This window comes from Physeter macrocephalus, chromosome 20 (assembly GCF_002837175.3).
Source record: "Physeter macrocephalus isolate SW-GA chromosome 20, ASM283717v5, whole genome shotgun sequence".
Classification (NCBI taxonomy): Eukaryota; Metazoa; Chordata; class Mammalia; order Artiodactyla; family Physeteridae; genus Physeter; species Physeter macrocephalus.
The window spans coordinates 28,783,955-28,811,239 of record NC_041233.1 but is presented as its reverse complement, the minus strand read 5'-3'; the positions used below and the strand labels follow the sequence as shown (position 1 = coordinate 28,811,239).

Below are 27,285 nucleotides of genomic sequence, written 5' to 3'. Positions count from 1 at the left end.
TGCATCGGCAGGCGGACTCTCAACCACTGCGCCACCAGAGAAGCCCCTCTACTACTATTCTTGATCGTCGCTTATTGCGTTCAGTGTCTGTTAGTGTTCTGAAAAAAAAATTCCACTGTGTTAAAATGCTCTTTCAGGCAGGTTTAATGGCTAAGACGGAGGGCTGTTAACATGGACTTCCCACACACATTCTTGTTTTTTCATACCCACCAATCATTCATTCTGAAGTCTATTTCCCTGGTTAATAACATAAAACATTACATTCATTAGTAACCATTTAAAATATAATCCCTGACAAAATTATCACCATATTAATTTCATACTTTTGTTATACGCTTGTGTTCCCAAACCTTCCTGGGTCCCTTGAAGGCTGCTATTCTGCAGATCTTAATAAAGGACAGCAAAAGGTTGGAAACCAATTTTATGGAGCCTAAATAAATTATGGTACCTCTCGCAGTGGAATACTACATATTTGTAGAAAATAGTGAGGGGATGGTTCATGTTCTGATACGGAATGATCTCCAAGATATACTAAGAAAGAGCCAAGCACAGAACAGAGTATAGAGAATGCTCCCATTTTTGGTGTAAAGGAGATGTTAGAACGTGTGTTAGCTTGCAAAAGCATGAAATACCTCTGGGTGGAGGTATACAAGAATGAGGAAACATTTATTGCCTGTTGGGGCAGGGGGAAATTGTGTGGCTGAGAGGCTGGGTTGAGGGGGAGAATTTTCAATGTATCTGCTTTATTTTTACACCCTAAATACTTCAGTGTGTATTCGCTAAGTGTGAGACTTTCTCTTACGTAACCACCATGCAATGATAAAAATCTGGAAATTTAGCATGAATATACTATCATCCGAACCACGGTCCATATTCTGGTAATTTCAGCTGTCTCAGTAATGACTTAATAGCCATTTTTTCCTGAGTCTAAGACTCAACTCAGGAGCATATGTTGCATTTAATTTCTTTTAATGTGTATTTTAGTTTCCTTTAATTTGGAATATGCTTCCTATGCCATTCTTTCTTGTCAGCAGCAGCAGTGATTAAGCCTCTTTAAGCAGCTTCTCAGGAATGCTGAGACATTGTCTAGATGTAGGCAAGTGGGAGCTAGAATAGTAGAGCCTGAGGGATGGCTGTCGGCTTCAGCCTAGTTTGTGGCCTAATATGTGGAACCCTTTTGAGGACTCCTTGGAATAGTGGAGTTCTTCTGGAGAGGGTGAGAATATGCTCCTGGTGCACAGGGATGGGTGAGTGGGCTTACAGCCATCATAAATTGGGTCCAAGTGGAAATTTAACCTTATTTTGAGGGCACAGGCCGGTGAGGCTAGGTGACATTCAGATTACATTCTTAGGTACATTTATAAGGGGAGGCTGTCTATACTTTTCATTAGAATATTTTTTAGGCTTTTTATTATGTGACATTTTAAACACATATAAAAGCAGAGAAAACAGTTTAATGAACCCCCATGTACTTACTCACCACCTGGCTTCGACAATTATCCTTCTTCCATTGAGCTCTCCTACTTTTTTCCCATGAAAAATTTTAAGTAAAATCCCCCATACGTCTTACCTTTTTACCTTCAAATACTTCAGAATATATTTCCAACAGATAAAGGATTTTTTAAAAACAGGACATGCTACCACTTCATTATTACATCTAGTGAATTAATAATATTGTCTTAATAAAATCTAGTATCAGTGCACATTCCATTTACAATCTCTCATGAATGTCTTTTTGCAGTTGGTTTATTTGTACTGAGATCTGAATAAGAAGCCATTCTGATGTGGTCCTACAGGACAGCAGTGGAGGAAAATACCCCCAATGGGCAGAACTTTACCCAGTGCAACTGGCTATTCATTTGCCTGAAATTAGAGGTGACCAGAGGTATGGATCTACTTTGATTCATGGGCAGTGGCTAATGGTTTGGCTGGCTGGTCAGGGACTTGGAAAGGACACAGTTAAATGATCACAATGGGGAGGTTCTGGGGAAAAGGTGTGTGAATACATATCTTTGAATGACCAAAGAATGTGAAGATCTGTGTCCCAATAGTCACCTAAGAGTAATTATACCAGAGAAATATTTTGATAATCAGGTGGATAAAATCATCTGTTCTCTGGATGTTAGTTAGTTTCTTTTCCCAGCAACCTCTGCCCTTACAAAGGCCTCATGATCAAAGTGGCCAAGGCAGCAGTGATGGAGACTGTGCATAGGCTCCACAACATGGACTGTCCACCTCCTAAAGTCTCTGTCTACAGTCACCGCTGAGAGGCTAACCCGCCAACAGCAAAGACCAACACTGAGCCCCCAACATAGCACCATTCTTCGGGAGAATCATTGAGCAACCTCCTTCATGTAAGGGGTGGTATTTTAATCTCACTGACACAGGCACCTACTTTTGATATAGATTTGCTTTTCCTGCCTGCACTATTTTTTTCCCAAACTGGTATCCACGCACTGACAAAATACCTTATTCACCAAGTTATTATTCCACCTTGCATTACTTGTGACCGAGGAACTCATTTTACAGCCAATGAAGTACAGCACTGAGCTCGCGTTCATGGAAGTCACTGGTCTACCGCATTGTCTTGATTACCGTAGCTTTATGGGAAGACTTGAAAATCAGGTAGTGTAAGTCCTCCTACTTTGTTCTTCCCTTAAATAGTTTTCTGGCTATTCTAGATTCTTTGCATTTTCTTATAACTTTTAAAATAAGCTTGTCAATTTCTACCAAAAAAACCCTGCTGGGATTTGAATGGGATTATGTTGAATCTGTAGGTGAATTTTGAGTGAACCGACATCTTAACAATACTGAGTCTTCCAACCCATGCACATGGCATAGCCCTCTATTTATTTGTCTTCTTTACTTTCTCTTAGCAATGTTTTGCAGTTTTTTGGTATACAGGTCTTATGCACCCATTCTGTTAAATTCATTCCTATTTATTGTATGGTTTGTGATGCTACTGTGGCTTCGGGCTGGGCTTCCAGAAGGGCTATGACTTCTACTTGGACTAATGCTGGGGCTGCTTTGACTCTGGCTCCTGGCCGACTGCAGCCGTGTCCAGGCTCTTTTGCTTCCTCCATAACTTTATTGTTCGGTTCCTTAGACAAGTTTCCTCTTCTCTTCCAGATATGTTACTTTCGCTGTCACCTTCATTATAGTCTGGTTCAATAGCAGCTTCATCAGTTTCTCTAGTTAAGTCGGAGGAAGGTCAAGAGGAGTGGTTTAGCTGGGGTTTAGGCTGGATAGCATTCCTGCCAATTTGCCCATTAATCTGCACATTTTCAATCTGTGTCTGGTGGGTTAAGAATATGTATTATGTAATGTATTGCTACTTGATTCTTTGTCGTCCCTTGCTTCTAAGATGTGCTTCTCATGATCCTTATAAGGATTTTTATCTACAGATTTTGTCTCTTCACTTGAGCATTTAGTGTCATAAGTGGCTTGTGATCATGAATTTTTTTTTGTCTCCTGTGGGAATAGAAATACTTTTTGGGGGAATGTTCTATTCTTTTTTAGGCAACTCTTTCTCTTCCCTCAGCTTATATTTCTGTTGACATGCAGGAGCTATAGGGGTTTGTTTGTTTTTTAATAGATTGAGAAAGTTTCCTTCTATTACAATATTTTGCTGAGAGTGTTTTTTTAAATCATAAACAGTTGTTTAATTTTGTTAAGTTTTTTTCGTGTCTCTGTTGGTAATCATGATTTTTCTCTTTTATTCTGTTAAATTCTGTTAATTTTTCTCTCTTATTCAGTTTTTCTCTTTTATTCTGCTATTCTGTTTTATTCTGTTAATTACACTGATTTTTTTCAAATGTTAAGCCAACTCTGGATTCCTGGGATAAACCCGACTAAGTCACATGTAGTATCCTTGTTATATTTTGCTGGATTCAATTTGCTAATGTTTTGTTAAGGATTTATGGTCATGAGAGATATTAGCCTGGAGTTTGCTTTTCTTATAATAACTTTTTTTCTTATCAGGATAATGTTGGCATCATAAAATGGATGTGGGAAGTGCTCCCTTCACCTCTTTTATGAAAGTGATAGTGTAAGATTGGTGTTATTTCCTTAAATGTTTGATAGATTTCACCAGGGAAGCCATCTGGGCTATTTTTTTCTTTTTCTTTTTCAAAAGAATTCAATTTTTTCGTAGGCATAGTATCATTTAGATGACCTCTCTTAAGTCAGTTTTTATAATTTTCCCCTTTGAAGGAATAGGTAATTTCATTATGTTGATGAATTTTGGGGGCATAAATTTGTTTATATTATTCATTTTTATCATGCTAATGTTTGTAGGACCTGTAGTTTTGACTCCTCTTTAACTTCTGATTTTGGGTTTTTCCTTGGTAAGTCTAGAGGTTTATCAATTTTATCACAATTTTTAAAGACAACTTTTGTTTTTTGTTTTTTTTTTTTTGTGGTATGCGGGCCTCCCTCTGTTGTGGCCTCTCCCGTTGCGGAGCACAGGCTCCGGACGTGCAGGCTCAGTGGCCATGGCTCACGGGCCCAGCCGCTCCGCGGCATGTGGGATCCTCCCAGACCGGGGCGCGAACCCGGTTCCCTTGCATTGGCAGGCGGACGCGCAACCACTGCGCCACCAGGGAAGCCCTAAAGACAGCTTTTGGTTTAATTGCTTTATGCTACTGATTGTGAATTTTCTATTTCATTATTTTTATTCTTGCCTTCATTTTCTACTTCATTTATTTTGGGCTTAAGCTGCTCTTTCCTTTCTACTTTCTTACTATGAAAGCGTAGATGGTTGCTTTTAGACCTTCTTCCTTCTAAGCACTGCTTCACCTATTCTACAATTTCTTTTCCTTTTACACTCCTACTTGTGTCTGTTCCTGGGAGGGCACTGAGGAATTTCAAAACCTGAGCAGCTGTAGCCCCCTCCATTGTGTCTCTTCATCAGATGTTAAGAAGTGTTTTGACCATAAAGTTTTGGACTATTTAAAACCAATTAAGTGTGGATTTTTATGTAATTTCTTACTGAATCTACCAATTGTATCCTTCTACATAATAAGACCTAGAGCAGTTAGACTGAGTGTTCTGGAGGAAGAAGGTTTGTGTTTCAGATTTTGTCTTCTCTCTCCTGCGTCGGAAAAGTTGTTGCTAAAAAGGGCCTCTCTTGTCAGCCTCCTTTTTCTCTTCTAGTTTTCTTCATGTGAAATAGCATAAACTCTAGCTGTACCCAAGTTTTTTTGGTGTGCATTAAGGAAACTATCTCTTCATACTCATCAGTTTTGTTAGAGAAATGGGCTTCTGGATTTGGTTCCAATTCAGCAGGATTAAGAAGTGGAAATATATTGAAATGAGGATAAAGGGCATTTTAAATGATATCAGAAATCCTATTTGGTGAAATAAGGGCAAATTAGTTTCTACTCCATTTCCCCCACATCCCATTTTAAAACAGGTGGCCTTTTAAAGACAGATGTTTTTGTGGTAATGGGCATTTGATACATTAGCCTTCCTGGACTTGCTCAGCAGGGATACAAACCTTGCCAAGTGACCTGGGGGTGTTTCCCCTGAGTCAATTTAGCAATTAAATATGGAGAGGAAATGGATAATCTTATAGTCTACAGATGTCAGAGGCTTCCTTCTCACCCTTTCTCTCTGTATTTTCAGTTTATAAGTCTTTTTGAAAAACGTTTGGACTTCCATTTCCAGGATATAGAAATTCGCAAGAGATCATTACTCTCTTTGTGACAATGCAAGTAATCTGGATGTACTGCAAAATTTTAGTTGTTAAAAATCCACCAGAATTTAAAATGAACTAAATTCCAGAGTGGAAAGAGCCCTTGCTAGGAGAGTGAGACATGAGGCTGCTTTCATCAAAGCGGTATGACGGATAGAAGAGCAGACCCATCATAGACAGGGGATTTTTGAATGTGCATTGAGAAACTAGCTGAACAAGCTAAAATTTCCATGAGCTGACATGATGTATTAAAATCCCACCCCCAAACTTAAATGCTAAATGGCATCTATCTGCCAATTCTTATCTGTAGGGCTTCACTAACTGCATGACCATGGCCTGATGAAGGTGAAGAACAGGAAATGAGGGTGGATAGAGATTTCTTTTGGAGCACTCACCTATTGTTTCCTTCTAAGTCTTCACTGAGTACAAAACAACAGCAGGGACAGGAAGGAGGATAGGGGGGGAACCCCTCAAGGCACACTTGCCCACCAATTCTTTACCAGTGAGCACACAGTCAAAAGTAGAAGACATGTGAAAAAGCAGGAAGATGTGACCCATAATCAAGAGGAAAAAATAGCCAATTGCAACAGAACCAGGAATGACCCAGATGTTGGAATCAGCAGACAAAATCTTTAAGTATTATAACTGTGTTGAAGTATTTACTGGAAAAGATGGGCAAAATGAATGAAAAAATGGGAAGTTTCCACAGAGAATCTGAAGCCCTATAAAAGAATGAAATGGAAATTCTAGAACTGAAATGAAAATTTTAATTGAAGGTCTTACCAGCAGACTAGATACAGCAGAAGAAAAGATCAGAAACTTGAAGACAGGTTAATAAAATTTATCCAAACTAATGCATAAGGAGAGAAAAAGTAAATTGAATTTAAATTAAATTCTAAAAGTTATAGCAGAGTTTCAGAGAACAGTAGAACAACATAAAACACTATAGTATATACACATTTGGAGTCCTTCAAAGAGAGAAGAGAGAAAATGGGGCAGAGGGAATCTCTGAAGGGATTGTGCTTGAGAATTTTTAAAAATTAATGAGAAATACTAATATATTAATTCGCAGATTTTAGAAGCCCATGAAAACCCAAGTAGAATAAATATAAGGAGGGACTTCCCTGGTGGCTCAGTGGTTAAGAATCCACCTGCCAATGCAGGGGACACAGGTTCGAGCCCTTGTCCAGGAAGATCCCACATGCTGCGGAGCAACTAAGCCCGTGCGCCACAACTACTGAGCCCTCACGCCACAACTACTGAGCCCACGTGCCTAGAGCCCATGCTCCACAACAAGAGAAGCCACCACAAGGAGAAGCCCGTGCATGGCAACAAAGAGTAGCCCCTGCTCAGCTGCAACTAGAGAAAGCCTGCGCGCAGCAACGAAGACCCGGTGCAGCCAAAAATAAATAAATAAATAAATAAATTTAAAGAAATAATAAGTATAAGGAAAACCACACCAAGGCTCATCATAGTCAAACTGCTGAAAATCAAAATTAAAGAAAATATCTTAAGCACAGTAAGAGAAAAAGGACACATACATTTAAGAATACAATAATAAGAATGATGGCTGACATCTAATAAAAACAGTAGAATCCAGAAGACATTGGAATGGCTTCTTTAAAATACTGAAAGAAAAAAAATCATTCAAAATACATACTTCAAAAATGAAAAAAATGTTAAAGACATTTTCCCACATAAAAAAGCTGAGAGAGCTTGGCTCTAGTAGACTTTTATTACAAGAAATCATGAAGTTCTCAGGCTAAAGGGAAATTATTTTTACAGGAAGCACAATTTTTCCTCATTATTATAGTATGATTAGCATCTTTGCATATAGTTATTTGTCTGAACTGCTGAATATTTTCCTAGGATTTATACTCTAAAGTGGAATTACTAAGGACAAAGAATATGATTAGAAATGTTATGTTACAACAACAGGAACTACTAGTAAGCTGATCTATCTCTTTGCCAATTTTTCCTCAGTACAGTCAGGGCTAATGTCAGTCTGAACTCACTGTGAGTTATAAGTTTAAGGAGGCTTATAATTGCAAATAAAGTGTATCAGTCTTATTTCCTTTACCACTTCAGAAAAGTCGTCAACTGAGTAGGCAGGTACAGACAACACTTTAAGACAATGGTCCTCAACTCCCTTTGCACATTAGCATCGCCTATTCATAGGAATATTATTAATTCTTAATACAAGAAAGTTTTAATGTGAATTGATATGAATTCAGTTTAATATGAATCCTCAGGGACAGTCATGGGCATCTATATATCTATATTTTTAAAAATTCTCAGCTAATTCCAATGTGTAGCCAGGCTTAAAAGACCACTGTTTTAAAATTTTTAAATGTTTGGTTAGTGTCTAGTAGCCAAATGAATTTTAACTGTTGACCTGTTAAGTACCTTTGATCTTTACTTTCTTAGGACTTGGATTTACTTCTGATCATGGTTATACTTCAAAACTAAGGTTGATGGATAAAATATAAGATGCTCAGTTCAATTTGAATTTCAGATAAACAGCCAATAATTTTTTAGAGGAAGTAAGTCCCATGTATTGCAGGTGACATGCTTATCCTAAAAACTATTGGTTGTTTATCTGAAATTCAAATTTAACTGGATATTTTGTATTTTTATTTGCTAAATCTGGCTGCGCTTATCATAGTTATACTTCAGGATACAACCTGATTTTCTGTGGCATTCCCCAGCTCTTACCAAGGACTGGTGTTGGGACTCTTTGTTTTATGAAGAGGTTTGTGTTTATAATAAGTTTCAGCTTCAGATTCTCTCTGCCCAGGACAGAAAACTACATTCATCAGCCTTCTGAAATCAGTCCACAAAGAAACTTTCAACGCACTGCATGAGGTCTTGGTGGCCCCTTGGCTTGTCCTAATGTCTGTTGTGGGAAGCTTTTACTTGCTGTAGGACGGGGTTCCTAATGGCCATAAGGTATGCAATCCCCTCTTTAGACATAGAGAAAGAATCTTCTAGCACTTCTGCCTGCCAGTGAACAGAACATGTGCTATGGAGTAGGCTTTTGTTCAGACAGTAGTCCCCGGAACCCGTTAGCTATGAGTAGGTAAGGGGAGCTGATGCCCATTACCCCAGGAAAAGGGTACAACAGGGCATGTTGTTTGTTTTGTTTTGTTTTTGAGTGTGTGTGTGTGTGTGTGTGTGTGTGTGTGTGTGTGTGTGTGTGTTTAGAAAATGCTCCTGGGGGCTTCCCTGGTGGCACAGTGGTTAAGAGTCCGCCTGCCGATGCAGGGGACACGGGTTCGTGCCCTGGTCCGGGACGATCCCACATGCCGCGGAGCGGCTGGGCCCGTGAGCCATGGCCGCTGAGCCTGCGCGTCCAGAGCCTGTGCTCCGCAGCAGGAGAGGCCACAACAGTGAGAGGCCCGTGTACCGCAAAAAAAAAAAAAAGAAAAGAAAAGAAAAAGAAAATGTTCCTCCTCCCTCTAGTAGTAAATCGCAGAGAGGGTTGACCAAATTGTACAAGCTGCCCCGGGGTAGGCGGGGGTGTGGGGGGGGGCTCCTGTGTGTAGGGTATTTAGACCTTAAGTTCAGTGGCTCCCTGAAACTTGAAGTTAGGGGGACCTGGTGAGGTCAAATGACACGGCCCTGCCCACGGCATTCTGGTAGGGAAGAACCCCAAGGGATCCAGAGAGACCAGCCAGAAAGGAAAGGGGAGTCTGGAAGCCCTGTTGGATTCAGAGGCCCCCACCCCCAGAGTGATTTGATGAATGATAGCTAAGTGCGTGGATGAGAACTACAGAAGAAGTGAAGTCTCAGAGCCAGTAAGAGCATCATGCCACCAGCAAACCACCTGAACCAATCTTGTAGGATTGACTTTCAATAGCGACACCTTGTGGCGGCCTCTAGAAATAGCAGCAGAGAGCTGAGCTTTTTTCCTTGTTCACCTAGTGCCAGGAAGCAGCACCCAAGGAGTAGGATTCTTAGAGCAGGGGAGGAGGGAGGGCTCCAGCGGGAGAGCCTGGACTTCCTGTACAGAACGGTAGGCAGGTGCTTAGGCAGTTATGGCAGGTGGTATACTGGGTTCACATCCTAGTTCTGCCTCTGTGAGGAGTTGGCAAGTTACTGCATCTCTTTCTGCCACAGTTTCTTTATCTGCAGAATGAGGATAATAATAGTACCTATCTCCTGAGGTTGTTGTGAGGGTTAAATGAGTTAATGCATGCTAAAATAGTGCCTGGCACATAGTGAGTGCTCAGGAAACTGTGCAGGCTGATATTGTTGTTAGGAAAGATAAAAAGAGATGAGATGATACTGGTGCCCAGCTGAGCCGATGCCATAATAAGCTCAGAGGCAGAAGCCTTGATTCTCACTTCGCAGATGATGCAGCTGACTTTCAGAGAATGAAAGTGACTTGCTCAAGGGCATGTCGCATGATTTGATGGACATGATTTGAACTCTGGTCCTCTGATCTGACTTGTGTTTCCTGAAAGCTTGAAATTACCTAACCTAAAAGCCAGGTCTCTGTGATTCTTCAGGCATGATTGGAGTCAGATCCAAAGCTATTTTAATGGCAAATGAACCTGAAGCTGAACTGAACCACACAGAAGAATAAAAGCCCCGTTTATATCACCTCTGATTTGTGTTCCTTGATCCATTGTTTCTTTTCCATCTTCAGTGCTTCTGCCTTAGTGTAACCCTCATCTCTCACCTGGACTCTATAGTCATCTCCTAACTGGTTTTCCTCCTCCTGGTCCTCCTCCCCTCCACACATCTAGAAGGGTGGGCTTTCTAAACTGTACCCCCTCTCGAGGCTTCCAGTGTCTGCTCACCTCCTCTGAGACTGTCCAGACTGTTGAACCGTGTGCAGTCAAACCCCAGTCTCCTCAGCTTCTTTTCCTGCGACTCTGCCAAGAGCAGGTTCTCTTTCTTTCTGTAACCAAAGCATTTGGACCCTTCTACAGTACCACTCGCTGTATTATATTTTAACTGTTGTTTGCACTCAGTGGTTCCAGGAGACTGCGAATTCATTGATGGCAGAGATCATATCGGATCTGCTGGTGTCCCTCAGTGGCTGGCACAGCACCAGGTTAGGAAGTGTTGATGAATGGGACACATCATCCTTGGGCTCTTTTAGGGTACAGAGGTGGCCACTCCTTGAGTTTAGGGTCGAATGCAACTCCTCAGTGCATCATGAGTATTATGAAAGGGATGGGAAGAAAATAAATGACCCTTATATACTATATTGAAGTGCCAATTCTCTATCTTTTAAGAAACCTAAAACATTGCGGTTTGGTCTATATAAGAGCTCTCTAGTCAGCAAGCAAAACAAACAAAAAATTTATCATTGCCAGAATTTATTGAGGTACTTTGTGGTGATATCAGCAACCGTTCAAGTTGGAAAGCTTAGGCAGGTCCCAAATGGCAGCGAGAAGCCAGAGCCCTGGGGCACTCTGAGGGTTTCTCTGGGCATGCTGGGGTGCCCGCAGCAACCCAGCAAGTCTGCTAACCAGACTCCCTGGCTTCAATCCAAGCTTAGTTGCACTGGCTGCGTGACTTTGTACAACGTCCTCAGCCTCTCTGCGACAATTTACTTAGCTATGAAATGGGGATAATAATAGCACCTCTCATAGTGTTATTGTGAGGTGTTAATAGCCACAAAGTTCTCGGAACAACGTCTGGCAAGTAGTAAGCGCTATGCTACACACATGTTAGCTCTTATTACTGCCAACCCAGGAAGCTCAGTGCTGTTTTTCTGAAAACTGGGTACCATACGATCAGATCTGTCCCCTGAGTGGACTAGTTCATGAGTAAATGTGCCCCCTTTTCTCTGTCTATCGCTTGCCTCACCACCTTTGCTTCTCGTGGTGTAGTTGAGAGTGCTTTGGGTTTTAAGACAGGAGGGGACCTGAGCTCTGGATCCTGATTGTCGCCTATCAACTGTGTGAACTTGAGCAGTTCTTTCCTCTCTTGGGGTCCAGGGTCTTCTGTTAAATGAGATGGTTGGACTAAGGTGATTGCTAAGGGTCTTCCAGCTTGGGATTCTTTGATGCTTCAGCTCTTCCCCCCACTGCTGCCTCAGAGCTGACCATTCATCAACCCCTTAAAGAGAGTGGCAGGGGGGAGCCCCCTTCTGCTGTGGCTGAGGGAGCCTCAAGAGCGCCAGGCTCCACATCACACCGTAGAGATGTGATGCCAGATGCTCAGCCTGTGGGTCCTGCGTCCCAGTCTAGGTTCTGCTGATGCAGAGGATCCAAGGGTTCCTAATGGGTTAGGTGATGATCACTCCTTGGGTGTCCAGTGTGGGCCTGGGAGATCTTGTCCAGTTGCCAGTTAAGCAACATTTCAGCAAGACTAATGTTGCTTAACTGGCAACTGATGGCAGCCCATAAGAGACTGAGACTGGCCTCTTTTTTTTTTTTTTAACATCTTTATTGGAGTATAATTGCTTTACAATGGTGTGTTAGTTTCTGCTTTATAACAAAGTGAATCAGTTATACATATACATATGTTCCCATATCTCTTCCCTCTTGCATCTCCCTCCCTCCCACCGTCCCTATCCCACCCCTCTCGTGGTCACAAAGCACAGAGGTGATCTCCCTGTGCTATGCGGCAGCTTCCCACTAGCTATCTAATTTACATTTGGTAGTGCATATATGTCCCTGCCACTCTCTCACTTCGTCACAGCTTACCCTTCCCCCTCCCCATGTCCTCAAGTCCATGCTCTAGTAGGTCTGTGTTTTATTCCTGTCCTACCACTAATCTCTTCATGACATTTTTTTTTCTTAGATTCCATATATATGTGTTAGCATACGGTATTTGTTTTTCTCCTTCTGACTTACTTCACTCTGTATGACAGACTCCAGGTCTATCCACCTCATTACAAATAACTCAGTTTCATTTCTTTTTATGGCTGAGTAATATTCCATTGTATATATGTGCCACATCTTCTTTATCCATTCATCTGTTGTTGGACACTTAGGTTGCTTCCATGTCCTGGCTATTGTAAATAGAGCTGCAATGAACATTTTGGTACATGACTCTTTTTGAATTATGGTTTTCTCAGGATAGATGCCCAGTCGTGGGATTGCTGCGTCATATGGCAGTTCTAGTTTTAGTTTTTTAAGGAACCTCCATACTATTCTCCATAGTGGCTGTATTAATTTACATTCCCACCAACAGTGCAAGAGGGTTCCCTTTTCTCCACACCCTCTCCAGCATTTATTGTTTGTAGATTTTTTGATGATGGCCATTCTGACTGGTGTGAGGTGATACCTCATTGTAGTTTTGATTTGAGACTGGCCTCTTGCTTGACGTGCGCTCCTTAGATGCATAGCACAGGGCTGGATGCACTGTAAATGTTCACTAAATATTTTTGAATAATGGTAATAAGCCAGTGGTAGGACGTGGCTGCTGAGAAACCTAATGTCATCTCAGGCCGCATTAATTGAAGCATGTTAAGTAGAATGAGGGAGGTGATAACCTCACTGTTGCATGCTGTAGAGACCTTATCTGTCGAACTAAGTTTCATTTTGATTATGCACTAAGGCTCCATGAGAGCTGGTGCTTGGCTTTTTTGCTACTGTATTGCCAATAAGAACATTGCACCTGTCAGATACCAGGCTTGCAATAAATCTGTTGCCTGCCGGACAGGGGGAGGTCTTGTTCTCCTTCAAGATTGCAGGGAGGGTTGTCGGCCTCGTGAAGAGCAGCAGAAGTAATTGGTGGATATCTAACCCACCTACACAGCAAACCCTGAGAATCTTCCCCAGATATCCGAATAATGCACATCTGTGTTTTCTCCTGCCTAGCTAACATCCATTCCCCCTTTTAGTCACAGTATCCTGACTTTATTTTGGGAATCCCATTGAGGACAACCCTGTGGGACTTGTTGATTCCGTTGAGTACAGCTTTGGTGGGACCATTTCTCAAGGAGCCCTGGGCTCCCCGTCTCAGAGTGACACACAACTCGGGCTAGGTTTTTCCAGAGCGGTGGCTCTCGCAGCATGGATTCCGGACCAGCAACACCAGCCCTGCTTAGGAGCTTATTAGACATGCAAAATTCTGGAGTCCTACCTCAGAATCAGACACTTTGGGTGTAGAGCCCAGCAATCTGTGTTTTAGCAAGCCCTGCAGGGCATTCTGATGTTAAAGTGGGTCTTATCGTTATATGAGGGTTGACTCTTGATTCCACCCAAGCACTGAAATCAGTTGGCACCACGTTTTCCACTGGTGGGGAGTGGGGTGTAGGGGCTCGGGGGGGTGTGACCCTCAAGACACTGCCCAAAGGCAGAAATAGAGACCCAGATGTGGAGGACAAACGTATGGACACCAAGGGGGGATAGTGGCAGTGGGGGGAGGGATGAACTGGGAGATTGGTATTGACATACATACACTGATGTGGATAAAATGGATGACTAATAAGAACCTGCTGTATAAAAGATAAATTTAAAAAAAGACACTGCCCAGGGGTTTTTGCTCCTAAGATCTCTGGAACCTGTCCTGTCAGGGACCCAAGTCTTCAGATTTTCTTCAATTCTGTGAGCTTCCCCATCTTCAAATAAGTTCTTTAATTTCTTTCTTTAAAAAAAAAATTTGCTTCAGTTAGCTAGAGTCAATTTCTGTTTCTTGGAATCAAAGAGCCCACTGACACTGGATGGGAAAGATTTGGTCAGATGACTCATGGGTCCCTTCCAGCCTGGCACGTGTTGAATGAATGAGTCAATAAATGACGGATTGATGGAATTGAACCAGATCTCCTCTAGTCCGAGCTCCAAGAGAAAGTAAAAGTAGGGCAGGGGAAAAAAAAAAAAAAAAAAGAAGGTGAAGAGTGTGACTCGGTACAGATTCCAGCCAGAATCAGAAGCGTCTTGCCTGGACCAGGATTTTCGAACAAGCACTGGGAAGCCTGCCCCAGCAAGAGCTTCTTTGTTGACTGGCCGGTGACCTTAGGAAAGTCGTGTAACCTCCCTAGGTCCCATTTTTCTCTCTCTGAAGGAGAAGATTATTCTGTGCTCTTTGCTCATCCCTCTTCTGTAGCTAAATTAAAATGCCTGTGTGACTAAGAGCTGCCTTGGGGAGGCCCACGTGGATGCTGCCTGTTGGGCTGTGAGCGATTTGACGAAGCAGTCTCCATCTTGGTAACTGGGGCCAGATGCTTCAGCACAGACCCTGCTGACTCATCAACAGCCCTGCCTTCCCGAGGGCTGGGCTGGGGTCAGCTCTGAGCTAGTACCATCTGCCTTCCCAGAAGCGCCCTGCTGGGGTGGTGTGGTGGAGTGTGGGCAGGGCAGGAGGACTGGATATTTAGGGAGAGCACGCAGGGGTTCTGAAGGATGGGGAGTTTTTGTAGCTGGTGTGAAAATTTACTGGAAGTGAGACTTTTCTAAGGAGAAATTGGATAAATGAGTGTCTACACATGGAATTCAGAGGGTTGTGAAACTCACATACATTTGGAACAGGAAGTGTTCAAAAGCGCCAGTTCACGATGTTTTCGTGGCTGTTTGGGGGCCGTCTGGGGGCTGGAGAAGCAACCAAAGTCAGGAGCCTGGCAGCACTGCGGTTTGGAAGGATGGGCTAACAGCTCTCCTATCTTTGTGCCCTTTGGTGCTCCGTCTGTACCTCTCTCACCTTCTCTTTGCCTCTCTGTCATTCTTCCTGCTCTCCCAGTCTTCTGGTTTCAGCTTCTTGTTTCTGCATGCTGCCTTCTCTGCAAGAACCCATTTTGGTTGCAAATGACTGCCACCCAATCATAACAACTTGGGGACACAGAGAGGCTTTTTTGGCTCTTGGAATCAAGTCCTAAATTTGAACAAATTTTAAATCTTCCAAAGGGGAGGATGCAGCTAGACTTCAGGAATGGCTGGAACCAGGGCTTGAATCTGCTGGCAGTCTCACCTTTGCTTTTCTCTGTGTGATGGTTTCACTGTCTCTCAACACTGACTAGCTTCTGCCACATTGTGCATGGGAAATACGGCTGCCAACAGGGCCCTTGGCTCATCTTTTGCAGTTCCCACTACTGGAGAGGGGCTGGCTTTTACTTTCTGGATCCCAAGTTGAAGTAAATAGGAAACTCAATTGACTAAAAAATCATAGCTTAAAATCATGACTGTCCTATCTCTGCTAATGACTACTGGGTGACCTTGCAAAATTTACTTTGCCTCTCTGAACAGCAGTTTCCTCATCTGAGAAATGGGGATGAACACAGTTCCCAGATCAGAGGCAGTTATCGCCTAGTAGTTGGGAGTAGAGAGGCTTTGGGGCCAGACTGCCCCGCTCCAATCCTAGTTTTCCTACTTAGAAGCAGTGTGACCTTGGGCTGGTCCCTCAACCTCTGGGTGCCCTAGCTTCCTCATCTCTAAATAGGGACAATAATAGCACTTACTCGTGGGGATGTCTGAGGATTAAATGAGTTCGTGCACCTAAAGAATGTAGAGTAATGAGTGCATCTCCCAAGCCATCAGTGCTGCCATCTGTTCCTTGCTGCCTCCCTCCCTGGCTCTTGATGACATTTTTGCGGGGTCTCTCCATGGCTGCTGCTTAAGTAGAATAGACGGTGACTGGTGAGCCATCCTCTCCTCCGCTGGTTGCCACTCTACTCCTTTCTCTGCTACTCAAGAACATGAGTAAGAACCAAGATGTTCTTACAGGAATAAATTTGAATCTCTTCTAATTTACATTTTTAAAGTAATCATTCTTGAGCCTTGGTTCCCTATTATTAATGGATTGCTTTTAAGGATGGATTCTGAGCAACTGTGTCAAGTGTTCCACATCCATTATTTAATTTAATTGTCACAACAACACAGCAAGGCAAGTGTTCTTAACCCTCTTGTACAGATTCAGAAAATGAACCTCAGAGAAGAACAGTAACTTGCTAGAGGTCACACGTCTGGCTTATGGAGAAGCTGAGATTCAAACCTCCGTGTCCAGCTCCAGAGCCCATGCGTATGCTCAGCTCCTGTCTTAGAGGCACCTTCTGCTGGAGGCTGAGCCAGGTCCTCCCATCTGCCTGTCTCTCCTCTCTACTCTGAGTCGCAGTCCTTGTTTGCACATAAGCTGATCCTCTGCTGGCTGAGGTTTCGTCTTGTTCACCTTTGCCCTCCTCTGGCCTGACAGCTTTCCCCAACTAGATGATAGACTTTGCGTGCCGTACGTTGTACCTGCAATCTCCATCCCCCTCACATCCCTCCCAGAGGTCAGGGGACATGGCAAGGGCTCTGAAAAAGCCCCCTGACTCTGGAGACTTGGGTGGAGGAGGCAGATGAAAAGGAGCGTGTCCGTCCCGCTCCCCTCCAGGCGATGGCGCCAGTCTGCAGGCCAGGCCTGGTCCCGGAGCCGCTGTCCCTGGCTTGGAGGGGGCAGCACAGCCCCAAGCCTCCTCAGGGCCCCCATCTGGAGAAGCACCGGTTATTGGCATTATCTGTGGGATGAGCGGCAAGGAGAGAGACCCAGGGGAGCAGCAAGACAGTAGCATGGAGTGTGACCATTCGTGAGCCCCGCCCTAAAGTGCAGCGATGGCTCAGGGCTCCTGCTTTCTTGGGGACAGCCGGGATGGCTGTGCAGCCCCGGCCCTGCAGTACTCAGGGAGCTGGGCCACTCTGGCCTGGGTGTCAGGACTTTTCTAAGCCTGAGATGCTCTGAGCACAGCCTGCACCCTGAACGCGGATAGTAAGAAATAATAACTGAGGCATATCCCAGCCCGGGGCTGGGGATGTGCAGGGGGGTGCGATGGGGAGAGGACCCTTGGACCCAGGCCCCCAATCACAAAGGGCCACAGATTAGGCTTGAGACATAATCTCCAAATCAGAGCATGTGTACGATGAGGGAGCTCCCCTGACAGGGTACATGACAGGCCAAAACAAGTCCCGTTGTTAAATATGAACGCTTACGATGGACCATCATTTTCGTAAGGCAGTTATCACATGTCTTCATGTTTGTGCATCAGAGGCCTCAGAATGGAAGAGGCCTGGCCTCCACCCGCCTCTCAGAGCCCAGGACGCTCAGTGTCCCCTCCCCCGCCTTCGTTCTGCACAGGCAAACCCGAGGCCCTGGGCCCTTGCCCGATTGGTCTTCCCTCACATGGCAGGAGGGAACTGTGTAACTCCAAGGGCCCCTGTATCTCTATTTCCTTAAAAAATAAAATGCAGAACCCTTCTCAGAGATGTGGGGCTTCTGAGAGTCACCTAAGTTAGGACTACCGTTCATCCATTCACTCATTCGGGAATGACTGGTCACTGCCATGTGCCAGGCCCCCCTGTCAGGGACTGAACCCGACAGATACTGCTTCAGTGGGATCTGAGGTTTAGTGGGGGAAACAGACAATTGAGAAGGCAATCCCCACACAGTATGAGAAGTGCTCCAATGGGGGAAGTACACATGGAATATCAAGGAGAGCTTCCTGGAGGAAGAGGCACCTAAGGTGAGGGGAAACTAGCCAGGCTTGAGAAGTGAGGGGTGGGGTTGGACACAGGACTTCAGAGCCTCCTTGTTTAGCTGGGGCAAGGCCTGCCTCTTTCTCCTCCCTTCTTGGCCACTCTCATTGCAGGGACCCATGACCTGGGATGGCAGGAAGTCTGTTTCCATCTGTCCATGTCATTGCAGTGTCTTGTGCAGAAGGGTCAAGAATCTTATAAAAGCTGTCAGCCCTCTCCACAGGAAAAATATATCCGTATGAGTCCACCCCCAGCTCGGCGCACACTGCAGGGTTCCGCGGCGCACAGAGAAGCCTGGAGAGGCCCCATGGATAGAGGCAGAAGAGGTGGTGCATCGTGCTCTACTTTGGGAAGCACCTCCCATTCTGAGCCGCCCGCCTACCAGCTCCAGTGACTCTGACACCGAGGGTCCTTTCTGCTGTCTCCCTTGTATGGACAGGGTGGGGAGGGGGTGGGGGTGCCTGGCTTCTCTCCTTGCTGCCCTGGCACGGCTCTGCTGGGTGGGCCTCCTCCCCAGGGATTCACATGTTTTTGGTGAAGACAGGCCCCCTTGTTGGCCCCCAGTAAGCGCCCACAGAATGCCTGGTGAAACACCATTTGCAAAATGCAATGGGCCCCACCGGGGCTGGCACGACTGGGTGAGCTATGCCTGGCTGGGCCGCCTCCCTGCTTCTTCATCTGGGGACTCAGCAGGACAGGTTCCGCGCTCACATCTCCGGGCCACTGTGGGCTGGGGCTTGCTCTCTTTTGTCCTGCTGTTTGTTCAAGGGCCCTGCAGCAAGTCCCGGCAGAGTGCTGAGGATGACGACGGGTCTTAATAGCAGAGATTCACGGTCATCACACTAGGCCAGCATCTCATCCTCTGAGACTCTGTGTCCCAGACCAGAGGGCAGAGAGACGCAGCACCTCGGAGGAGAAGTCGTCTCAGGGCTCAGAGTGAGAAGGCTGTGGTGCTGGCCTTGCTGTGCTGTTACTATCTGCTGGGTTTGGAAAAAGTCCTTCAAGCACTGTATGAACCTTAGTTTCCCCTTGTATAACAAAATGCTAATATTCACCATGACTTGGGGACGCTATGAAGGTAGGAGATAGTAACAGCTGCCAGTAATAATAATAGCTACCAGTAATAACGATAGCTACCACTTATCAATGCTTGCCATGCCAGCTTCCATGCTCAGGACTTTCCATACATGAACCATGCACGTGGGTTATATGTGTGAGCCTTTATGAGCCATCTACATATGGAAGAGCACGTGGCTACTGAGAGGAGGGGACAAATGCTGTCATGGGCTCCCCAGACCTAAGTGAGCCCCAAAGCAACCTCAGGCCTCCTGTGCAAACCTGGACTGAGTTCATGTCCTCTCTGGTCCTCAGTGTTTGTCAGTGAGGAGGCTGGGCCAGACCACCCCTAAGGGTCCATCCAGCGAAACAGTCTGCAGAGATGCAGAGGACAGAGAAAAAAAGGAGGAGAGCAAGGTTAGTGATGAAGGGGGAAGATGGGGACCTGGTCCAAGATCTGACTCCCTAAGGGACCCAAATTGCACTGATCCTCTTCAGCAATGATTCTCAGCCCCAAGGAGAGTGTGGTCCTTAGTGGCAGTGACTCAGAATCACTGAGGGCCTTTTGCAAACGAGCACACTCTCCGCCACTCGATAGTGGGGATGCTCCTTCTTGGGGGGTCAGCCGCAGGTGTCACAAACAATAAAGGTGGACTCCGGCCCCAGGCTCTGTGAAAGTCCTGGAAGGACCCTTAAATCTAATCGAAAACCTTACTGAACACCTTGCCTTCCCAAACCTAAGTCTGGTGACCGTTGTTCACTTCCACATCTCCATTGTTGGGGGCTTGGTTCTGGGGGCCACCCAGTCTGAGATCCCAGGCCCAACGGGGGCAGAGGGGTATGACTTGGGGAGACCACGACCACTGCCCTTTCTGCTGTCGGCCCCAAAGCCTTGGTTTCATCCCTAGTATGTTACCTGTAGCATGGGCCACACGTCCAGGTCATCGGAACACCTTCTGCTTGGCAATCCACACAGGCAGTGTGCTCCAGTGGAAAGGGCACTGAACTCAGAGTAAGGAAACCTGGGTTTGAGTCCCATCCCTGTCCGCCATCTTTCTATCATGTGATCTTGAGCAAGTTGTTTTACATTTGGGGCTCTCAATTTCTCCTCTTGACCCACTTTGAGAGAATCAAATGAGATAGTAAAAGTAAAAGTACTTTCAAACTGAATAGGGCTTATATTGGCTAGGATGCTTTCACTGACCAAGTAAGAGAAAGCAAAATTCAAACTGGCGTACATAATAAAGGAGATATATTGGCTCCTATAAATGGGAAGTCCAAAGACTGGGCAGGTGTGGGCACCATGGCTTCTCTGTGCTTCTCTCAGCTCTGTCCTCCCCCTGGTGCTGGCTTCATCCTGAGGCTCGGACTGAGGTGGCTGCAGGAAGCCTTGTTCTCACTACAGCCACAGAAAAAGAGAAAAAGAGATCCTTGAGGAGGGAAAAGTTTCCCCAAGTCATCCACCACCTGCCCTTGTAGATCCCAGGTCTGAATGGGTTCATGTGTCTGTAATGGTCTCTGGGGAGGCCCCCCAGCAAGTAGCACGCCTTATCTCCATCTGAGTCATTCAAATTTTGATATATAAAACAAAAGAGTGAGACTTTCCTGGTGGCGCAGTGGTTAAGAATCTGCCTGCCAATGCAGGGGACACGGGTTCGAGCCCTGGTCCAGGAAGATCTCACATGCCGCGGAGCAGCTAAGCCCGCGCGCCACAACTGCTGAGCCTGCTCTCTAGAGCCCGTGAGCCACAACTTTTGAGCATATGTGCCACAACTACTGAAGCCCACACGCCTAGAGCCCTGCTCCGTAACGAGAAGCCACTGCAATGAGAAGCCCGTGCACCACAACGAAGAGTAACCCCTGCTCGACGTAACTAGAGAAAGCCCACGCGCAGCAATGAAGACCCAACACAGCCATAAATAAATAAACAAACAAATAAATATCCTTCTTTAAAAATAATTAAAGAACAAACAAACAAAAAAACCAAAAGAGTAAAATACTACCTTTAGTCCTATATTCTTCGAGGCTATAACCTAGTGTAAGAACATAGCGGACCTGCTTCCGGAAAGCTGCTGTGCCCTTCCCTGGGATTCCCAGGTCATGGCTGAAGCTCCAGTAGCCATATTGTGGCCTTGAGGGTAGAAGCCACCTTCCAAGGATGGCAGAACAGAAGGACTGAAGGAGCCTGAGCCTCTGATCATTTCAAGGAACTGCCACCCCAGCTTGGGCTGTCTGTCTCTGACTTCTTTTATGTAGAAGAATAAACCATTAGTCTATTTAAGCCACTGGGCTTAAAAAACTACGTACCCCTGTGCACATTTTTAAGTTGACATCCAAAATTTTTGATAAGTTTAAATAGTTGCAAAGGATGTAATTCTGACTTATTGAAACTGTTAACATTCTAAAACTGTCACATCACTTTAAAATGTATTTAAAGACATTAAATTTCATAGTAATCTGATATCATCATCTATTTAAAAATACATGAACAAACTATGTATCTTACAGAATTTCTTTCTAACATATTTTTAATGCTTGAAAGTCTTTTATAGATTACATCTTGTGTCTCTGCAATAAAATTAAACACACACACGAATTAAAATGTTTTTTTAATTTCTTGTGATCATATATCTCCAAAGATTGAATATGTGTCCTGGATTGAGCCATATTATAATTTTTAAAATTAATTAATTAATTTATGGCTGCATTGGGTCTTCGTTGCGGTACGCGGGCTTCTCATTGCGGTGGCTTCTCTTGTTGCGGAGCACGGGCTCGGCGCGCAGGCTTCAGTAGTTGTTATTACAATTTTAATGAATATACAATTGAGCAAAACAATATTAGTGGGACTTCCCTGGTGGCGCAGTGGTTAAGAATCCGCCTGCCAATGCAGGGGACACGGGTTTGATCCCGTGTCCCCTGGGAAGCTCCCACATGCTGCAGAGCAACTAAGCCCGCGCCACAACTACTGAGCTTGTGTGCGTCAACTAGAGAGCCTGTGTGCCACAAACTACAGAGCCCATGCGCCCTGGAGCCTGCACGCCACAGCCAGAGAGAGAAAACCCGCACACCACAACAAGAGAGAAGCCCACGTGTTGCAGGAAAGATCCCGCATGCCTCAACAAAGATCCCATGTGCCGCAAGTAAGACCTGATGCAGCCAAAAATAAATAAATTAAATAAATAAATAATAAATAAATCTTTAAAAAAAGAGGTAAGCACTAGGAAACTTTGCTCACATAAGCAAGTAAATAGGAATGGACATATTTTATTATAAAGTTGTCATATATATAATTCTTTGAACTTTTTATGAGTTACATGCTTAAAAATCACTTGATATATCATCAAAAACCATTTTTAACATTACATCAGCTAATAGTTTGACTAAGTCCTCAAGTTTTGTTGAAAGCAAAGAATTAAGAATCATTGATTTGCAAAGGATTTGCAACCCAATCATTAGAGTAATTCATGTTCTCAATTTCTGGGAATTATATCAAAAAGGCTATGTACCAAGACCTATCAAATGACCATTAATTACCGTCTCATTCCTTTACAGAGGGACATTTGTTTAAACTGATATTCACAAAAAGAGCTGGGAAATATCCAAACATAAATTTCAGTTTACGCTTATCATCGTAATATTTTTGATGAAATGCTTTTGTCTCAGTGAAAGCTTTAAACATATTTTCATCTAAACCTTGGAAAATGTTCATCAGATATCCTAGGTGGCAAAGCTAGTTCTCATTGCCAAACCAATTAACCAAGTCAAGTTTACTTATTTTGAAATATGACACACATTCAGAGAAGTTCACTACATAAAACTTTATGGGTCAATAAACAACAAACAAGCAAACACACATAATTATTGCTCTTTGCCAGCATCCCGGAAGCCCACCTCATGCTTCTTCCGACTCACACTTCCCCTCCCTTTGTCCTAGAGGATTCCACTATCCTGACTTTATGGTAATCATGCTTTTCTTTTTTCTAATTTTTCCAGGTACATACTCACCCTTGAACAATACAGTATTGCTTAATTCTGATTTTTTATAAATGGAACCTTACTGTATGTTTTTTAAAAACGTGTGTCTTAACATTATGTTTGAGAAACTCATGCATATATTTATATGCAATGGTAGTCTGCTACATTTTCATTTTGATATAGTTGTCCATTGTACAAAGTTATCACAATATATTTATCTATTCGGCTATTAATGAACATTTGAGTAATTTCCATTTGGGGATTATGAGAGTCATGTTTCTATGAATAGGCATTTTGTTCCACCTAGGAATAGAATTGCTGAGTTCTAGCGTATGCCTATCTTCAATTACAGTATGTAGTGCCAACCTGTTTTCCAAAGTGGTCGCACCAAAATTATACCCCTACTCTCATTATGAGAGTTCCTGTTGCTTCACATCCTCACCCACACCTGGATTCATCAGTTCAAGCAGTACACATTCATACATTTTTGTATCTCTTGTATATTTGTCATTCTTCGTACTTTTGTACTTCTTGTACATTCTGGTGGGTATATAGTGATATCGCACAGTGATTTTAATTTGCATTTCTCTGATATTGAATGGGGCTGAGCTCCTCCTGTGAATTTCTTGTTCAAGATTCTTGCCATTTTTCTACTGGAATGTTTGTTTCTTGCCGTTTTGTAGGAGTTCTTTTTGTATTTTGGATATGATCCCATCATGAGTTGTATGTGTTGCAAAGATCTTCTCCCTCTCGGTGGTTTGCCTTTCCAACTTTTAAATGGTTGTTTTTGGTGAAAATGTTCTTAATTTAACGGGGTCTGAATAGCGATCTTTTCCTTATTTGTTACTGCTTTGCGTGTCCCGATAAGGAAATTTTCTCCTACACTGGATCCATGAAGACAGTCTCCCATATTATCTTCTAGAAGCTTTATTGTTTTCTTTTACATTCAAGTATAGAATACACCTGGAGTTGATTTTTGTATGAAGTGTGAAGTGTTGTTTAATACCCACCTCCTGTACAGATATCCAATATTCCAGTTTTAGTTATCAAAATATTGTCCCTTTCCCACTCTTCTATAGAGCCACATTTGTTAAATTGTGTGTGTGTGTCTCTGTGTGTGTTTGTGTGTGTGTGTGTGCACGTTGCAAGGTATATGGATTCTCTGTTCTATTCTTTGGATCTATTTGTCCAAACCTGTGTCAAAACACTGTTTTAATTACTGTGCTTTTATAACAAATCTTGATGTTAAGTAGAGTGTGTTCCCCCAACTTCTTCTTGAACATCTTGGCTATTGTGTTCATTTAGGTTCTCCAAGAAGCAGACACCAAGATGGTATTAAAAATTAATAAATAACTTTTATTAAGGGAAATGTTTATATGAGAGAAAATAGGGAGGGAGCTTGCTAAGGCTGGGAGAACTGTCAGACTGTAACACAAGTCTGATTCCAAGTAAAGCGAAGAGAAGATTGGGAGGAATCTTTCTAGGCTACTGTGCAGTCAAAGAAAGTTCCCCAGATTATTGGGGATTCCTAGAGCCAAAGGTGTGCATCAGAAGGGTCCTGTGTCTCCCAAGAATAGGTCTGCTTTGGTATCCCTGAATGCATTCACTGATTGGCTGGGAGCAGCCCATGAGAGGTGTGGCCTCAGCACAAACTTGGTGATGAATCTCCAAACAGTAGCTGGGGCCTTTGGTCAATTACTCTCCCTATAGTTGGAGGTCTCTAAGATACAGTCATGGCTAACACAGTCTACCCTTGTGGTGGGCAGATCTACTTCTCCAGACAGGTTTAGAAAACAGCTCCTATAAGTTTCCCTATTAAGATTTGATCAAGATTACATTAAATCTATGGATCAGTTTGGGAAGAATTATCTTTAAAATATAGGTCTCCCAATTCATGAACCTGGTATACAGCTTTGTTTATTTGCATCTTCTTATATTTATCTTCATAGTGCTTCATCATGTTCTGCAAGGTCTTTTAGTTTGTTAGATTAATTCCTAGATATTTGATTTTTTCCCCTCTTTGTTGCTAGTATATACAAATGCAATTGATTCTTGTATATTGATCTTTTATTGAGCAACTTTGCTAAAAACTCATTATTAATTCTGACCATTTATTTGCACATTATTTTGGATTTTCTCTGTATACAATCAAATACTCTGTTCCTGGTTTTTTTATTTCTTCTCTTTTAATCCTTATGCCTTTTATTTCTTCCTCTTGCCTTATTGCACTTGCTACTTCCTGTACAGTGTTGAATAGAAATGGACATATTTGTCTTGTTCCGAATCTCAAAAGGCCAACTTTCCACATTTTACTAGTAAATTACATTATGTTGTATACTTTTTGTTTACTTCCCCAGATTCATTCTCCACACTTTTCCCTCTGCATTGTGCCCTGGGAGGCAACTTAACAGAGAATCAATGGTCTCCATTGCCATTTCGCTTTAGATTGGTTGTGGCCAATCTAAAGACACTGATGTGAGATAGGGTGGGGAGGGAGGAGAACTGAATTGTGGTATTTATACCCCATACTACCTCATTTCCGTGTCATGTAGATTAGGTGTGTCCTTCTACCAAAGGCCACAGCTTATGTCATGTAGCCTTCTCCCTGTAGCCACTTTTTCCATTTTATAGTAATTGCTCTCTTCTCTTCCCTCTTCAGGTCCTTTCACCCATTTACTAGCCCAGGATGATACATTATCCATTGTTAGTTTCTTTAAATTCTATGCCACCTATGTAAACAGTTACTGTATAAAACTCTCTTCAGGACTTCCCTGGTGGTCCAGTGGTTAAGATTCTGTGCTTCCGCTGCAGGGAACACAGGTTCAGTCCCTGGTCAGGGACCTGAGATCCTGCATGCCTTGAGGTGTGGCCAAAAAAACAATTTGCTTTCAGCTGGGTGTCCAGAGCAATTGAAGTTTACTGTACATTGTTATGTAGGTTGCCTTTATCAGATAAGGGAGTTTACTTCTATTTCTTTTTGGCTGAGGTTTTTTTTTTTTTTTAATGTGTGAATCGATGTTGAATCTTCTCAAATGCTTTTTATGAATATATTGAGATGATAACATGATTTTTATCCTTTGTTTTCTTAATGTAGTATATGGCACATATTAAATCATCTTCGTAGTCTTGGAATAAACTCAATGTGGTCATGAGTTTATACACTGTTGAAATTAACTTGCTAATATTTTATTAATGAATTTTGCATTAATATAATATTAAATCTCAAGAACAAGATTCGGCCTGTAGTTTTCCTTTCTCATACTGTTTTTTGGTCAGTTTTGGTATCAATATTTTATAGGCCTCATACTATGAGTTGGATTATGTTTCTTATTTTCTAATATCTGGAAAAATTTGTAAAGATCAGTGTTATTTCTTTCTTTTTAAAAAATTTTATTTTGTTGTTGTTGTTTATTTATTTATTTATTTATTGGCCATGCCATGCAGCTTGTGGGATCTTAGTTCCCTGACCAGGGATGGAACCTGGGCCCTGGGCAGTGAAAGCGTGGAGTCCTAACCACTGGACCACCAGGGAATTCCCCAGTGTTATTTCTTTTTAAATGGTTAGTTAAACTCTACGTGGAAGGCAAATGAACCAGAAAACTGAAGCAGTTGAAATTTATTTGCACTTAATAACATAGCCTCAAATAAATAAGTTAAAAATTGACAAAAAGGGAAAAAATGACAAAGACATTACTGTAGTTCTCTAATAGATATGGACTTTTAAAAAAAGCATAGCTGTGAAATCATCATACCCAGCTATATTAACACTAGTTCCTTATTGTCATCTACTACCTTGTCCAATTTAAGCTAACTGTGGTTTGTCTTGGTTTTATCGTCATCTGCCTGAACTTTTCACATGGTTGGTGAACTCAGTAAGAAAGGGCTGCAGTGGGTGCAAATGACCCCTAAGGCTCCATCTTAATACCAATTGCCTAAATTGGCTAAGGTGCCCCTTCACACGCTGGTCTCAGCCCCTTTCCTTACCTCTAGACCGTTCACGCGTGAGTGACACTCCCTCGAAAATGACAACTCTTGTGAGACATAGTAATTCTCACCTCCGGAAGACAGGCACAGCCCAGCAGGGGCCGGGGGCGGGAGGAGGAGCTGTGGGTGGACAAGCAGATCTCTCTGCTGGAGACAGGTGCCTCCCTCCAC

At 43.3% G+C, this 27,285-nt stretch overlaps 1 pseudogene; it reads right to left on the bottom strand.

Moving 5' to 3' along the window:
- Nucleotides 1-2,907: 2,907 nt before the first annotated feature.
- On the bottom strand, nucleotides 2,908-10,442 carry LOC102975777 (E3 ubiquitin-protein ligase RBBP6-like; annotated as a pseudogene).
- Nucleotides 10,443-27,285: the final 16,843 nt, after the last annotated feature.